The sequence below is a fragment of the Sorex araneus genome, chromosome X (assembly GCF_027595985.1).
Source record: "Sorex araneus isolate mSorAra2 chromosome X, mSorAra2.pri, whole genome shotgun sequence".
In the NCBI taxonomy this organism is placed as follows: Eukaryota; Metazoa; Chordata; class Mammalia; order Eulipotyphla; family Soricidae; genus Sorex; species Sorex araneus.
Window position 1 is genome coordinate 46,203,931 of NC_073313.1, and position 17,325 is coordinate 46,221,255.

A 17,325-nucleotide genomic window follows, 5' to 3' on the forward strand; every position below is an offset into this window, starting at 1 on the left:
GTTTTGCTAGTGTTTTATATCTTGGATGTTAGTCCTTTGTCAAATGTATGATGAGAAAATATTTTCTCGCAGTCCATAATTTTTTGTGTAGTGCAGAAGCTTCTTTTTTTTTTTTTTTTTTTTGCTTTTTGGGTCACACCCAGCAATGCTCAGGGGTTACTCCTGACTCTGCACTCAGGAATTACTCTTGGTGGTGCTCGGGGGACCATATGGGATGCTGGGAATTGAACTTGGGTCGGCTGCATGCAAGGCAAATGCCCTACCCGCTGTTCCAGCCCCAAGCTTCTTAATTTTTATGTAATCCCATATGTTTATTTTTGCTTCTATTTGTTCAGCCAATGTATCCTTAAAGATAGTTCTACAGTCAATACAATGAAGAGTTATGCCCTTTTTTTCCTCAACATAACCTGTGGATATAGGAAATATAAAGAAACATAGTAATGATAACAAATGGCCAGTGGCATCAGAATCTAACTACAGAAATTAGTCGACCAAGTTTGTGAGGCAGGTGTGTGCTACTGATGAGAAGGGACCTTGAGACTGGTGGAAGGATGCTTACACTCTGGTGTTAGACATCATATTGGAACATTGTGTGTCTGAAACTTTATAACTAATGGTATTGTAAATCATATTGCCTGCATAAAAAAATAATACAAGCATTAAAGCACCACTGGAAGCGCCTAGAAAAAGTAGGGAGAAAGGTATAACCCAACTATTACTCAACTTCAACATTACCAATTTCCTTTTATCTTTTCTAATCTAAGCCCTTTCAGTTCCTCTTTACATATTATGTTGCAGCAAAACCCAGACAGGAGATAATAATTTTATCTGTAAATATTTCAGCATTTCAAAACCCAAAAATATAGTTGTATGTAATATATGTGATACTATACCTTGACAACTTTTAAAAATAATAATTCTTTTATATTACTGATATCCAGCTAGTGTTCCAGTTTCCATCTATTCCACAACTTTATTGTGTTCATTTTTCTGTTTTCTAAATAAAATTAGAACATTGTAATTGAATAATATGTCTCTTAAAAATCTTTAGTTCTGAAGTTGCCCTCCCATCTTTCTTTTTTGTTTCAATTTGTAAAGACACTGAATTATTTATGCTGTAAACTCTCCACAGTCTGGATTTTGCTGATTTCATCTTCATGGTAGTATTTAATATGTTATCTGTCTTCATATTTCCTGTCAATTAGTGGCAGGAACTAGAGATTTGATTAAATTTATATTTTCGATAAGACTATTTAATAAGTGGTGATGTATTTTTCCATCAAGAAGCACATACAGTATGGTTTCTTTGTGATGTTACCAAATACTGATGATCACTGCCTAGCTCCATTAATTTCCTAGGGGTTACAAACTGACACTCTAGGTTATTATAACACACTATAACACTATCATCCCGTTGTTCATATATTGCTCAAGCGGGCAACAGTAACGTCTTCATTCATCCCTGTCACGTGGTGCCAGTGCAGCCCAACGGCATCTGCTCGCTCCCGGCACAGGAAGAGCACGTTATTGTTGTTACTGTTACTGTTCTTGGCATATCAAATACCTCACTCGTAGCTTGCCAGGCTCTGCCATGCGGACAGGATATGCTCCGTAAAATAATAAGATAATAATAGAATAATAGGATACCTTTAAAAAATTCTCTATGTGGGGATGGAGAGACAATGTAGTGGAAGAGCATTTGCAGTACATGTCCTTTGTCCTGGTTCAATCCCACAATCCCAAGGCACCATATATGATCCCTAAGCACAAAGTGAGTAGGAATCCCAAAACTAAGAGTAGCCCCCAAACCAAACCAAACCAAACCAAAGAATTTCTATGTGTGGACTCTTCCAAACACTTACTTTTCTTTTCTTTTCCTTTTCTTTTTTGTAGGTCACACCCGTCGATGCACAGGGGTCAGTCCTGCTCCAGTCAGGAATTACCCCTGGCGGTGCTCAGGGGACCATTTGGAATGCTGGGAACCGAACCTGGGTCGAGCGTATGCAAGGCAAACGTCCTACCCGCTGTACTATCGCTCTAGCCCCACCAAACACTTACTTTTGGTAAGTTTGATTTTAATAAAAATTATGTATGTTCACTCAAAAAAAAGGTGTAGACAGGAGAGATAACCGGAATGGAGGCCTGGGGCCTCCCCTTCCCAGCGGGGTGTTTTCTCAGCTGCCTGACTGCAAGGAATCCCAGGGCCAAAGCTACGCCAACCACAACCTTCCAGTAGAATATGGAAGGTGAGTGATGACAGCAGGAAGGCGAAGGATTACAGACCAAGGAGCCATCCGCTGGGGGCCCAGGGGCCCCTGTTTCCCTTGGCAACACTGCATTCAGTCTGTGCTTTTCCCAGCAGAACACGGGGTCCGCTCACCAGGTCATGCAGAGAGGTCCCGAAGGGGCCACATCCCAGGTTCAGAGACTCCGCAGTGCTGTGGGGGGGTGGGGGGAGGAACGGAGGAGGGGTGTGCCGCGCGGGCGATGGCTGCCAGGGCATTACTTTTGGAACAGAATTCTGGATATTCAGAGGAAAACGTCTCGTAGCCACCTTTGCGTGCCTTTGAGTTATTATTAATAACTCTTAGTTATTAATAATATTAAATAAGGACTCATCTGAAAGTGACCCCCAATAACTCAGTAGATGTGTCTTTCATAATTTGGAAAGCTGTGAAGGGTAAACTAAAGCAAAACATTAGCTTTGCATTATCCTTTGCATTATCCCAACATTTCTTTGTTCATGACTTTTCAATCTGCTTGACCTATTGGAACAATAAAATTAAAATCAAATTTAGCTTGTCACATACAAATATTTCCTTGGTTCCCTGGAACAAAGTAATGGTTAAATACCAAACACATTACCTGTACCACAATCCCTGGATCTACCACTTCTATCATTTACTGAAAGGGGATGGTTTCGAGGGTGCAAAAATGCACAGTAGAAATGACATCTGCATCTGTACATTCTGCAGAGAGTCTCTTGCCTGCACGCCTAGCTGTCTTCCCCGGGGCCCTCGGAGGGGATAAACTCCAGCTTCCCTCCCCGCCCCAAGCAGAGCTCCCGGCGGCCGAAGACCACCAGAACCTAGCCACAGCCATGCTCGAGGCCCCTCTCCACACATTCAGACAGGCCTCATGCATGAAGGTACCGGCAGAGGAACCCAGGTGTGTGTAATTCCATCAATGGCCAACACCCAGAGACTTAAAAGCAAGCTTCCAGAAGCTCTCGGCTGCTTTGGGGCCGTGCCATATCTTAGAACCTACTTCTCCCTCTGGGAGAAAATAGCAAGCTACTGAGAGTTTCCTGCCCACATGGGACAGCCTAGCAAGCTTCACATGGTGTATTCATATGCTAAAGCCAGTTACAAGCCGGATCTCATTCTCCTGACCCTGAAAGAGTCTCCAATGCATCACCGTTAGGAAGGCCGAATGGAGAGAACTTATAAAATCTCAGGGATAGGACAAATAAAGAAGTTACTGAGCCCACTCAAGAAATCGAGGAACAACAGGATTTCATGATCGTGATCGTGGTCGTGATCTGTACATTCATTGCCGCACTGTTCACAATAGCCAGAATATGGAGACAGCCTGAGTGCCCGAGAATAACTTGTTAAAGAAACTTTGGTACATCTACACAACTATACAGCTATTTAGGAAAGATAAAGTCATGAAATTTGCTTATAAGTGGATAGATATGGAGAGTATCATGCTAAGTGAAATGAGTCAGAAAGAGAGGGACAGACATAGAATGACCACACTCACTTGTAGAATATAAAATATTACAATATGAGACTAACACCCAAGGACAGTAAAGACAAGGGCCAGGAAGATTGCTTCATAGCTGTAAGCCTACCTTATGAGTTGTGGGAGAAGGCAGCTGGGATAGAGAAGGGATCACTAAGTCAATGATGGTTGGAGGGATCGCTCAGGATGGGAGATGTGTGCTGAAAGTAGATAAAGTACCAAACACAATGGCCTCTCAGTATCTGTATTGCAAACCATAATGCTCATAAGTAGAAAGAGGGTAAGAGGGAAATTGTCTGCCATAGAGGCTGGGGGTAGGGTAGGAAGAGGGGGCATGGAATGAGTAGGGATACTGGGGATGGGGGTTAAATCATCGTATGACTGAAACGCAAACATGAAAGCTTTGCAACTTAGCTCACAGTGATTTGATAAAAAAAATTAATAAAAAAAAGAAAGGGGATGGTTTGTTGTCATAACTTAAAGCACTTCTTGTCACCATTCCAGGGCTTTCAGAATCAACTGTGGTGAGGTGGGTGGCTTTGCTGTCAGATAAGTCTTTATTTAACATCTTAACTAATGACCGAAGTAGATCAAACTACCCATGAATAAGTGATCACTGAACTGGAAATAAGAATAGATCATGCCTGAAATGGAGAGGACAATAGCGATGTTGTCTTGTGCCTGAGCAAGTTTAGCATAAATCATTTTACAAGGGAAAGGGTCAAGCTTGTGGCTTTACTCCGGGATGCATAGAAAAGTGACCCATCCACCATTTGTAGGAGATCTAGACTTCTACATTGAAAAGAGTATTTGAGGATCATAAAAGTTTCAGTGAAAATCTTGCATAACAAAACCCAAAGAGGAGCAGCCCCAGAAATTATAGAATTCCACATGTAATTTCTCAGTTTGAGAAAATATTGTGTGTGGGGGTAGGGGGACTGAAGTAAGATAAATAGTTAAGTTCTAAGAAGAAAATGAATACAGGAAAGTGCTCTTTATAGCTTTATGCAGAAGTAAGAGCAATTCACCATCTTAAATCGTGCAGGGAATATAATGTTTAATTGTTTGGGAATTTAAAGAGCCTTTGTTTTTGCTGTAACAATAGCTTCATTAGCAAACTGAAAAACCTCATGTGGCCCCAAAATACACATTTTTGGAGAAGGAAGGGTACAAGCTTAAAGTTCATACCCATTATAGTGTTGTTACCAAATTGCACCCTCTTAGATATGCCAAACACTTTACAAACTCCATTAATACTGGAAACTTTATGAATTTGCTGTAACGATCTCCATTTTATTGATGAGGAAATTGAACTCAAAGAAACTAAGTAGCTGTCCCAGTATCTTTCAACTAGTAAGTGGTGGAACCTGCTTTTAAGCTCTAGGTTTATCCATTTAAGTCTACACACTCTGCCTCTGTGACAATTTGGAAACAACGTAAGGACATGACATTTATAGAGCATCTACATATAAATTGTGCATCAAGAGTCACCACACAGCTTGTCCGAAGTTCAAAAAATAAACATTGTGCTCTTAACAGCTCTACTCTTCCACCAATGTGAAGGTATTATGAAACTTCACACTTGAACTATGGCCCTGAAGGTCAGTCTTGGATCTATTACATTTAACATTTCCATCAGTGATCTGAGACACAGAATAATATGTCTGCCAAGTAAGTTTACACAGAACAGCATTCTAGGCACAAGGAATTCCAGAGAAGAAACTGATCTTTAAGTTGACTTTAGTATCAATAGCCCTAGTAAATTCAGGGAGTGTTCAGAAAGCAAAAGGAAGATCAGCAAAGGTAATTGCTAGACCTCAATACAATCAAATACAGTACAATCATATTGCTAAAACAGCTGCATATTTAATTCACAACTATGTCAGCTAAATAAATGCCATGTAATCAAGATCCAAAAAGAGACCATATAGCCAGGAAGGTTGCATACAGAATCTACAAAAGTCCCTTAATTAGAAACTATTGCCTTATGATCTTTACCATTTAAAAATTCAGAAATTTTGCATGAAAATCTGCAGAAATGAATTAACACTCAAACTATAAAATCCATGAAGGAAAATGAAATAGACTAGGAGTGTTATAATAGCTGTACATGAAAATAGAAATAATTTAATCATGATGTCTAATAGAATTATAAACAATCTCATTGGAGATGAACAACTATTGAAAATTTGAAAAAAACGACAAGTTTGCTACTGTTAATTATTACGGTTAACTAATTAGCTCTATCATGAAAAAACTTTTTTTTCTTCTTTTTATACTTGGAATGGTGTGAGAATTGAACTCTTTTGTATATTTAACTTTTAAACCACTATTTTAATGCAGTGTACATTAATATCTTTTCCATTTTAACTGTTCAAAATTATCTAAAGCAAACTGGCTGAGATATCTTGAGGGAAAAGTCCTATAGGAGCTAAAACAATAGAATATGCATATTCTTCTCATGGAGAGAAGGTCTAAAAGTAATTAAAAAAAAAGAAGGTCCAAAAGTGAAAAAAATTAACAGTACCAGCATTGTAGTCAAATTGTTGTTTCCAATTGGGAGGGCTGACTCTTAATTAATCCTTTTAGTTTTAAGTTTGGTCTTTTTTTAAATTTTTAAGCAGTCTATAGTCTATTACAGTAAATCTATACCATTCAGAAATGCAATTTCACAGCAGAGGCAGCAGAGGCAGATGTTAGAGATTCTCTACTCCTTCTCTCACCCTATTTGTGGGGCTCCTCATTATCAAAATATCTGTTCTTCATTGAGCAGATTGATGGATAGTGTCCAAGAAAGGTTGCAGCAGCAAAAACTCATAGGTGCACGGGCTCTGGACAGGACTGTAGTTCCCAGGAGGCTTGGGAGGTACTGCTTGGTTAGAGAAAGATTCCCAGTCTAGAGGAAAGAGACACAAGACTGAGACCCCAGAGAGATACTGAACTACAGAAGTGAGAGGTCAGGAAGGCAGACCAGCTCCCAAGATAAGGCAGGAGGAAATGACAGATTCTCTGAGAATATAACCTGAGCATTAGGCTTAACTTTGACTCTGAGCTAAATCAATCTTGGATGAATTCACTTGACTCTAGTGCCAACCAAGTTATCTGTAACAGTTCTGGTGAAATGCTAGAGCACTGCTTCTCAAACATTACATGAATCCCTTGGAACTCCTGCTAAAATGAAGATTCTAATTTGGTAGTTTTCAGCTGAGACCTGAAATTTTGCATTTCTATTAAGATTCAGGTGACACATCCTATTTGGTCCTTGAATCACACCGAAGTTAGCAAGACTCTTCTGGGATATGCACTTCATAGTAATCACAAGGACTTAAATGTCTTCAAATATGTTTTCTGTGAGTCTGGGTTCAGATTAAAAAAAAGGGGGGAGATTAATCCCCCTATCACTACACATATACATATAAACAGACATCAATATTCTACAAGGTATTCTTAGAACCTCATTCCTATTTATTCTGATTTAAAAACATAGATAAATGGTGTTATAACCAGATTTATAGCTTTTAATCTTCTCATATAGCACAATGGCTAAATACAGTATAATATATGTGACAGGAATTAGTTCAAAATTTATTTAAGTCTTTTCCCTTTCAGCCCATATGTCAAAAGATTGTCATTTCCAATTATTTATTAGGAATCTAATGTTTTTCAAGGTGGATGCATTACTTTTGTTATCTGCTTTCAATTAGCTAAGAATTTACTATGTTCAGCCAAATGTCCATTCATCAGCAAATTCCAGATTTCTGGCAGTCTGATTAACTTCCCAGGGCTCTCTCTTTATAGTTTAAATAAATGAAGTTGTCTACATCTCATGCTTTGCTTGCTTGCTTATAGAAAGAAACAATAGATTTTTTAACTAAAGAATAAGTAGAGGTAGAGATAGGATGAAGAGGAGAAGAAAGAAGGAAAAATAAGTGGGAAGTAGTAGGTAAGGAGGAGTAATAAAAGGAAGGAGAGAAAAAAACTATAGGGGTAAAAAAGCCTGGAGCAATCAGGAGATATTATGATGCTGATACTAACCCTACATCAGTGTTTACTCTGCATTAGTTTCTTCAGCTGAACCAAAAGCCAGCAGTTTTGAAGTGCAGTGCCTTCAGCAAAGGTTTAAGAACTTGAATTTGGCCCACGATTTCTTGCCAGGGGATCTGGTGTAAAGAAAGAAGCATGAGTTTTGGAATCAGTGATGCCTGGATCTGAGTCTCAGTTCAGACACTTAAAACTGAGACACTGGGTAAATTTATCGCAATTTTAAACTTTCTTTTGTAAAATCAGAACAATAATGACAAAATTGTAAATTTGTTATGAACTTAAATGAAATTGTGTTTATGTGACAGTCACGTCAGTTAAGATAATTCTGCCCTTGAGTTTTGAACAAGTGTTCAAACTGCATCCCGTGTTTGTAGAGGACCCCAAACCACTCCCATCTCTCTGATGATTTGAAGAGCAATTGGGGACAAAGTGATAGGGAGTGGTTAGTGTTGGTCCACCCTTGGCTGCTGCAAGCTCTTTCTTCTACTGAATCAGCTCTGTTTGGTATTTCCCACTGTGTCACTGTGTACAGCATCCGTCATCCTAGGGCCAAGCATGTAACAATGGTTGAGAACTTGCCTTGCATGTGAGGTCCTGGGTTCAATTGCGAGAACAAGCAAACGAGAGAGAGAGAAAGAAGAAAGAAAGAAAGAAAGAAAGAAAGAAAGAAAGAAAGAAAGAAAGAAAGAAAGAAAGAAAGAAAGAAAGAAAGAATGAAGGAAGAAGGAAGGAAGAGAAGGAAGGAAGGAAGGAAGGAAGGAAGGAAGGAAGGAAGGAAGGAAGAAAGAAAGAAAGAAAGAAAGAAAGAAAGAAAGAAAGAAAGAAAGAAAGAGAAAAAGAGAAAGAAAGAAAGAGAGAGAGAGAAAGAGAGAGAAAGATAGAAAGAAAGAAAAAGAGAGAGAGAGAGAAAGAAAGAAAGAAAGAAAGAAAGAAAGAAAGAAAGAAAGAAAGAAAGAAAGAAAGAAAGAAGAAAGAAAGAAAGAAAGAAAGAAAGAAAGAAAGAAAGAAAGAGAGAAAGAGAGAGAAAGAGAGAGAAAGAAAGAGAGGAGAGAAAGAGAAAGATAGAAAGAGAAAGAAAGAAAAGAAAGAAAGAAAGAAAGAAAGAAAGAAAGAAAGAAAGAAGGAAGGAAGGAAGGAAGGAAGGAAGGAAGGAAGGAAGGAAGGAAGGAGAGAGAGAAAGAAAGAAAGAAAGAAAGAAAGAAAGAAAGAAAGAAAGAAAGAAGAAAGAAAGAAAGAAAGAAAGAAAGAAAGAAAGAAAGAAAGAAAGAAAGAAAGAAAGAGAGAGAAAGAAAGAAAGAGAGAGAAAGAGAAAGAGAGAGAAAGAGAGAAGAAAGAAGAAGAAAGAAAGAAAGAAAGAAAGAAAGAAAGAAAGAAAGAAAGAAAGAAAGAAAGAAAGAAAAGAAAGAAAGAAAGAAAGAAAGAAAGAAAGAAAGAAAGAAAGAAAGAAGAAAGAAAGAAAGAAAGAAAGAAAGAAAAGAAAGAAAAGAAGAAAGAAAGGGATAGCACGCGGCCCGACCCGGGTTCAAATCCCAGCATCCATATGGTCCCCTGAGCACGGCCAGGGGTGGTTCCTGAGTGCAGATCCAGGAGTAACCCCTGTGCATCGCCAGGTGTGACCCAAAAAGCAAAAAAAAAAAAAAAGAGAGAGAGAAAGGATGGAAGAAGGAAGGAAGGAAGGAAGGAAGGAAGGAAGGAAGGAAGGAAGGAAGGAAGGAAGGAAGGAAGGAAGGAAGGAAGGAAGGAAGGAAGGAAGGAAGGAAAGAAGGAAGGAAGAGAAAGAAGAAAAGGCAGTAAGTCATCCTAGTTTTCCCACACATCCAAAACTCATTCAACTTCTGCATGGCCATTTGTGGAGCAGTTTTTCCTCCTAGACTAGGGGAAAGGAGAAGGTTTATATTGCAGCAATTTACATACTTTAAAATCAAATACTCACTTCCTGCATTTTAAAAGGTCCATGCTTTTTAACTTTAAATTCCAGCTGTCAAATCTGTGACTGGAATATCTAGCTCCTTTGGGCTCTCTCTTTCCCTCTCTCTCTATCTCTCTGTTTATTCAGCATGTTTATTTATTTTTTTATTCTATAAATATTTTCATTAAGACATCACGATTTATAAAGTTGTTCATAGTTGATTTTCAGCCATACAACGTTCCAGCACCTGTCCCACCACTAGTATCAACTTCCCTCCCCAGGTTCTCTTTCACTCCTCACAAACCATGTCGTTTGCATGCAATGTTTTCAGTTTTATTGACTCTGTGGTTTGGATATACTGCTATATCATCCTTCTACACCACCCATGTACCCAAGGCCCTTTACCCCTGCACTCTGTCACTTCCCATTCAAGCCTTGATTTCTTTCCTTCCCTGTCTTCTTCCTATATTCTGAGGTCATGGGTGATCTAGATATCCTCCTTTAATACCTTGCATTCCCATCTCCATGTGAGATTATTCTGTTACTTCCTATCCAACCTTATTTCTTTCCTTCCATGTCCTTTTCCTTCCTATACTCTGGAGTCAAGGGTGACCTAGGTATCCTTCCTTTAATACCTTGCATTCCCATGTCCAATAAGATCATCCAGTGTTAGTTCTTCTTATTTCACAACATGATGTTGCCCAGTTACATCCAAGTTGCTACAAATTGCATGATTTCATCATTCCTTGTGACAATTCCATTGTGTAAATGTACTGCCCCTTTAAGACCCACTCAACTGTCTTTGGACACCTGGCTTGATTCCATAGCCTAGCTATTATGCTAAATGCTGAGGTGAATAAGGGTGTGCATATGTTCTTTCGGATGAATGTTTTTGTGTTCTGGGAGTAGATACCCAGAAGTAAAATTGATAGAAATTTTTACTTAGACACAGATATTTAGAAACTTGTTGATAATAAGGTTTCAAGCATACAGTGTCCCCACCTCCAATCTCACCATGTCATGACACCATCCTTCTACCAATAACCCCAGATTCTTTCTCACCACTCCCCCCAACCTGACTCTTTGATACATATTTTTAAATTTAAGTATTGAAGCTTGGTTCCCATGCTTTCAGTGGTGTTGACTCTAGTGGTTTAGATATATACAGATACCTCACCTCTGCAGTATAGACAAGTCCAAGAACCCTCACCCATGCCCCTAATGTTACTTCTAGGCCTCCTCTTTTTGCCCCTCCCTCCATCATTTGCATTTCTATTTCTATAATCTAGAGCTAATTGTTTGCTCACCTTTTATATACAGCCTTCCCTAGGCATGCCATCCTATATACCACAAAGAAGTGATAACACCTGGTATTTGGTCCTTGTCCTTGTCCTTGCCCTTGTCCTTATTTAACATGAGATCCAAGCTGCAACAAATTTCATAATGTCATCACTTCTTGTGGCTGATTTTTTAATCTTTGTTATTCTCTGTTGATCTACCTCTTCCATTTTACATCAATGGTGGGAGGAAGAATTTAGCCCTCCCCTGGCACTGATCTCACTTTTGGACCCCACCTTGACCTGAGTCTTGACATATCATTGACTTGTCAATATGCTCTTTTAGGGAAACATAATATGTAACTTGGGGATTTCTGAGTGATTCATCACTGTTTCAGAATTCCCCATGAGTCAGGTATACAGAATACAAAGTTTGATGCACAGCAAACTTAGGTGCCGGACAAAGGTGGCTCTCCGCTTAATGTTTGCAGAATACCCAGCCATTTGTTTTTGTTGTTGTTGCTAGGTAATTTCTGCAAGAATCAAGCTGCAAATTTCCTCTTCTTATTATAAAAACCACCTCAAAAGGATGCTCCTGGCTCTGAGCCAGCTATTGCCAATGCCTATAAGGAATTCTCCACTTGGCTGTTTTTATTTGTTGGTTTTAGTTACAAGGGTTCTTACTGAGTTTGCTAGTCACTCTGCATCCGTATATATTATGCTGTGGCATAGGGGACTTATAAAAATCTGTTGTTTTTAACACAATGAATTTTGAGTGCACAAGAGTCATCAGGAAGCTTGCTTAAAATGGAGTTTCTAAGGTTCTTCTTTAGCCAGTCTGGAGTGGGGCCCAGAAATTAATAAGCCTCCCCAGTCAGCGTCAATGCAGGGGTCCATGGAAGCTCTGTTTCAGCAGATGGTCTCCTCGAAACAAGCAACACTTAAAAGCCTTGAAGGCACCTCTGATTCCTTAAAAAATGTATTGGTCATCTGTTTCTAATTATTTAATTCAAAGTACCGAAAAATATTAAGAACCGACAGGATAAATGTATGTTTAAATGCTATTTTGAAATAATATATTTGCTTCTGTTTCGAATAATATGGTTAAAATAATATGAATTTTTCTTCAAACGTTAGAAATCTGTCAAGGCCATTAAATTTTTAAAAATGAGCCCAATACTTAATTCTTAAAGAGCTATATATTTGTACAACATATAGAACGTATAACAATAATTATAAAGTGTCTAAGTGTCTAGAAACACAGAAAATATTGCACATATAAATAAATATTTGTGAGTATATTTATAAGTGAATATACCATAGAGTGCCCATAAAGTCTGTAGTATTTGAAAATGTGGTTAATATATGCTGTTTGATAATACATTTATCCTGATTTCCTGGATGATTCAGACACATTGTAGTATGTCATTTTATCTCCTAGTTACATGACTCAGAGTTATCTGAGCCCACATCAAGTCCTCTTTCCTTCCTGCTTGCTTGCTTGATTTTTCTTTCTTTTTTTCTTTCTTTCTCTCTCTCTCTCTTTCTTTCTTTCTTTCTTTCTTTCTTTCTCTCTTTCTCTTTCTTTCTCCCTTTCTCTCTTTCTTTCTTTCTTTCTCTCTTTCTCTCTTTCTTTCTCTTTCTTTCTCTTTTTCTTTCTTTCTTCCTTCCTTCCTTCCTTCCTTCCTTCCTTCCTTTCTTTCTTTCTTTCTTTCTTTCTTTCTTTCTTTCTTACTTTCTTTCTTTCTTTCTTTCTTTCTTTCTTTCTTTCTTTCTTTCTTTCTTTCTTTCTTTCTTTCCTCCCTTCTCAGAAATCACTCCTGGTGTGGCTTGGAGGACATATGTGATACTGAGGATAAACCAGGGTCATCGGTGTGAAAGGCAAGCATCTTATTTGCTGTACTCTCTCTTTCTGCCCCTCCATCATTCCGTCGTCCTTCCTTTGCTCTCTCCCTACTTTTCTTTATCTTTTCCTTCCTTTCCTCCTTCATTTGATTCTTTGTTCTTCTGCAAGCATTCCTAAACATGGGTGTTATGAACATATGTGGTGGGGGAGGAAGTGAAGTGTTATACAGAAAAATAAAATACAGAGTCCCTTTGTCTTAAGGAGAGTTCTCCTTGGAGTGTAAAGTATAAATATGTGACATGTTTAAATGTTATTATAAGCCAGCATCTCAATTAGGTGAGTGAGCCAGAAAGTCTGTGCTATAAAATTCTGGGGCAAAGGTGTCAAGATGGTCTAGATCACTCTTGAAGCCTTCCATTATGCAATAAGAAACCTTTCTTTGTGGTCTGTGCATCAAGGATACAATCACAGCAGGACTTAGGATATAAGTCCAACAGCCGGCTATAAATAAAGCCTACAGTACAATGATAGAGAAAAATGTAAACTATTCTTATCTCTTATGAAAGAAGATTTTGATTCAAGGGGATTATGCTTAATTCTTCATGCTGTGAAACCTTTCCCCAACTCAGAGGTTAGGACAATGACATGTTGCCTGGTTTCTAGTCCAAGACTCTGACACAGGCTGGATATTGCCAGAGGTAGGAAATAAATGTTTCCACCTCATTTCTTCTGCTTCCTTTCATGCAGGTTACTTCAATCGGGAGGTGAATGAGAGAATATGTCATCTTTAGTTTCCAGGAGGCACAAAATAAGAGAAATTGCTTTGTTCAAAATTTGAATTCATCATTTGTTTATACTGATCAAGGAAGCCTGCTGGCACAAAGCCTCAGACTTTTAAAAAGATCAGGATATGTTTCTTAATTTAGACATGATTACCATTGGTGGGCCACATCACTCTATGTTGTTGATGCTGTAGATACATTCACAATGTCCCTGGCCTCCACTCATTAGATATCTGTAGCACCTATCTTCAATTATAACTATCAAAAACATCTATGGACATTGACAAATGTCTGCTAGGAGGAAAAATTAACCCTGCTGAACAAAAACACCTTTGACAGCACACTGATCCATGAGTAGGATCAGGCTTTAAAACCTAATGATGACTTGGACTTGTCCTCCATGTCTGATTTGATTGGTTTGGGTGTCATCTGCACTTCAGAATTTTTTAATATTTCTCAAGGAATTCCAAGGGTTGGTCTCAGATTCAACAAATCCTGAGTCTCATTGGAAGTTCCCATTCAGATTGGATGATCTATGCTTTGTTCTAGTAATGATCCTGGCTACAGCATTGACCTGGTTCAGTATTGACCTACAATCTCTTTTCTCTAAACCTGACTTCAGACTGACCTACTTTGGTTTTCAAGTTAGAACATTACATTCTTCACAGCTAGTTGTCATTAATTTATCATGTCTTCCCAAGTACATGCTGACATCAACATTAGGTCACTGAGGAACTTATTTGGGTACCAGGGTCTCTTTGATGGCCTCCAAAAATATCCCCAAGAATAAAACATCTCTTCACAGTCCATCTTGTCAGAGCCATGTGTGCATGCCTAGGTGAACATAACAGCAATCACTGAGACATATGGCACAGAAAAAAGGAAAGGCCATCCCTTCTATTCACTTTGTGAGATTTGCCCAGACTAGCCCTGGGATATCAGCTTGCCAAAATAATTAGCACTAATATTCTTCCCTCTTTCAACCACAATTCTCTGGAATAAATTAGAACAACCACATCTTACTGTCCCATTCTCTCCAAACCAGCAAGTATACTCCTATTTCTACTTCCTCCAACAGAAATGTTTCCTAACATTAATTACCAAAAGATAAGTACTAAAAAGTTCATATAAATACTCTGAAACAGGGCTGTGGAGATAGTGCAAGGACTGAAGCACATACTCTGTATGATGGAATGCTGGGTTCAATCCCTGACACCACAGAGTCCCAAAGCTAGTCTGCTAGAGCCACGATAATTCTATTATCAACCTCCTGAGACCGCAGAAAGAGTCCAACTCCAAACCAGGTAGAAAGTTGTGAGATTCTATTTCTTTTAATCTAGATTGTTTATTCCTAAACTAACATTCTTAAAGAAATGAGAAAGTCAGTCTGTGGCTCATGTGTGGGATCTACAAGCTTGGCTTTTCAGCATTCACCACCACAGCGTGCCTCACTTTGGGCTGCACATGATCTCTGTCAAGGGCCTCTGTTCATTGCAACAGCTAATGTGATTTTCCTACAGAAAATACTATTGTAGTTGTCCCAACATCTGGGTAATATTCCAGACCACACATACATGTGACTCAGGTGTTTATTTTACTAGTAAAATACACCTGCAGCTGAAATAGTGTATGCTGAGCAGCTGAGACATGGACAAAAAGTTGTAAACCCAGGAGGTTCATCCTCAGCAAAAGGTTCCAAGACTTTCAAATTCAATAAATCTCAACACTATTGAGAGAAAAGAGGCATCATTACAGACAGGTAATGATGAAATCACAGCCAGTGATGAATGGGGGAGCAGATGTAACCCCAAATGATTTTTATATGTTCCGATAGCCGCTGCCAGTGGGAAAAAATTCTGATTGGTGACCACATTTAGGCCATTGAGCAATTGTAGAGAGGTAGAAGCAAACATCCTGCTAGAACTTCCAGGAGGGAAAAATAAAACGGATGGCATTAACCTGTTGAAGGCAATTGTTTTACCACATAACATTATATACTTAGACATTTGAAAATCTGGTTATATAATTCAGCTATGATGCCCTAACCCTAATGTATTCAGTTTCTCTTTAAATCCTTCTGAAAATTAGGGGGAAATCATTATTTATATGCATGAAGTAAATTGATTAGGAAATAATGAAGTCTGTTACTCCTATTCTCGAGTGCTCTATCATAGCTGGCCAAGTGTTTGGTTGCTGACTGAGAAGTATAGCACAGTGGGTAGGGCATTTGCCTTGCATGACCCGGGTTCAATTCTTCTGTCCCTCTTGGAGAGCCTGGCAAGCTACCAAGAGTATCCCGCCTGCACGGCAGAGCCTGGCAAGCTACCCGTGGCATATTCAATATGCCAAAAACAGTAACAAGTCTCACAATGGAGATGTTACTGGTGACCACTCGAGAAAATCGATGAACAACAGGACGACAGTGCTACAGTGTGCTACAGTATAAGAAAATACAAGGCAAGTGTCTCAGTCACCTTAGACTGCTGTAACAGTCTAAGGTGACTGAGTGGAGTCTTTTAAACAACAGATACTTGAATTTCACAATTTTGGAGGCTGGAAGTCCAAGATGACATGTCAATCAGCAGTTGAGGTTGCTGGTGAGCACATACTTGTTGGCTCCTAAATGGCTGCCTTTTCACTGTGTCTTTTCACTGACATAGCTGTTCCTCTGTGCGCCCTGAGAGACACAGGAGATCTTCTTCCTCTTAGAAAGGCAATAATCCCATCATAAGAGTTCCACTCTCATGACCTCATCTAACCCTACTCCTCTCTTAATGGACCCACATCCAAATGCCATCATATTTTAGGTTAAGATTTCAACATTTGAATTTGAGTGTAGAATAAGTTATGGATATTTACTTCATAACAGTGATCAAATGTATTAGTTTTCTTGGGCTGTCATAACAAATATCACAGACCAAGTAACTTAAATAATGGAAATTAATTTTCTCACAATTCTAGAAAAGTCTGAAGTCAAGGTGTTAGCTGGTTTTGCTTCTTCTGAGACATTGTCCTTCGTTTACAGTGTGCTTCATGTAATTCCCATTAAATTTGAAGGTTTATTATCTCCTAGTCTCCTTTTTAAAATAAGGATGGCAGTCAGATTGCATTAAGGCCCACCATCATAGATTTATATTACCTTGACCACTTCTTCAAAGGCCCTGTCTCAAATATAGTCACAATCTCAGGTCCTGACTATTAGGGTTTCAAGATATTAATTGGAGCTGGGGTGGGTACATACTTCATCCCACAATACCAACCTTCTCATTTGCCTAGGATGGGGGTGGGGGTGGTCCCTGGGATATAGAACCATAAAAGGCTCACAAAACACAGGGAAAATGGTCTATAGACACCCCAATTGTTTTTACTCATTGGTTTGTAGCATGGACTCTACCTTCTCCCACTATCTACAATAGCTAAAATCTGGGAATAACTGAGGTGTCCAAAAATAGATGACTGGATAAAGAAACTATGCTACATATATACGATGAATATTACTGAACCATAAGAAAAGATAAAATCATGCAATTGGCTGCTACATGGAGGGACCTGGAGAATATCATGCTGAGTGAAGTTAGTCAGAAGGAGAGATCAACACAGAATGACCTCTCTCCTATGTGAGATATAAAGTAATATAATGGTGGAATAATGAATTCCAAGAACAATGGAAACAAATAACATGAGAATTGGTGTTTAATAGAAAAACATGCCACTTGGGAG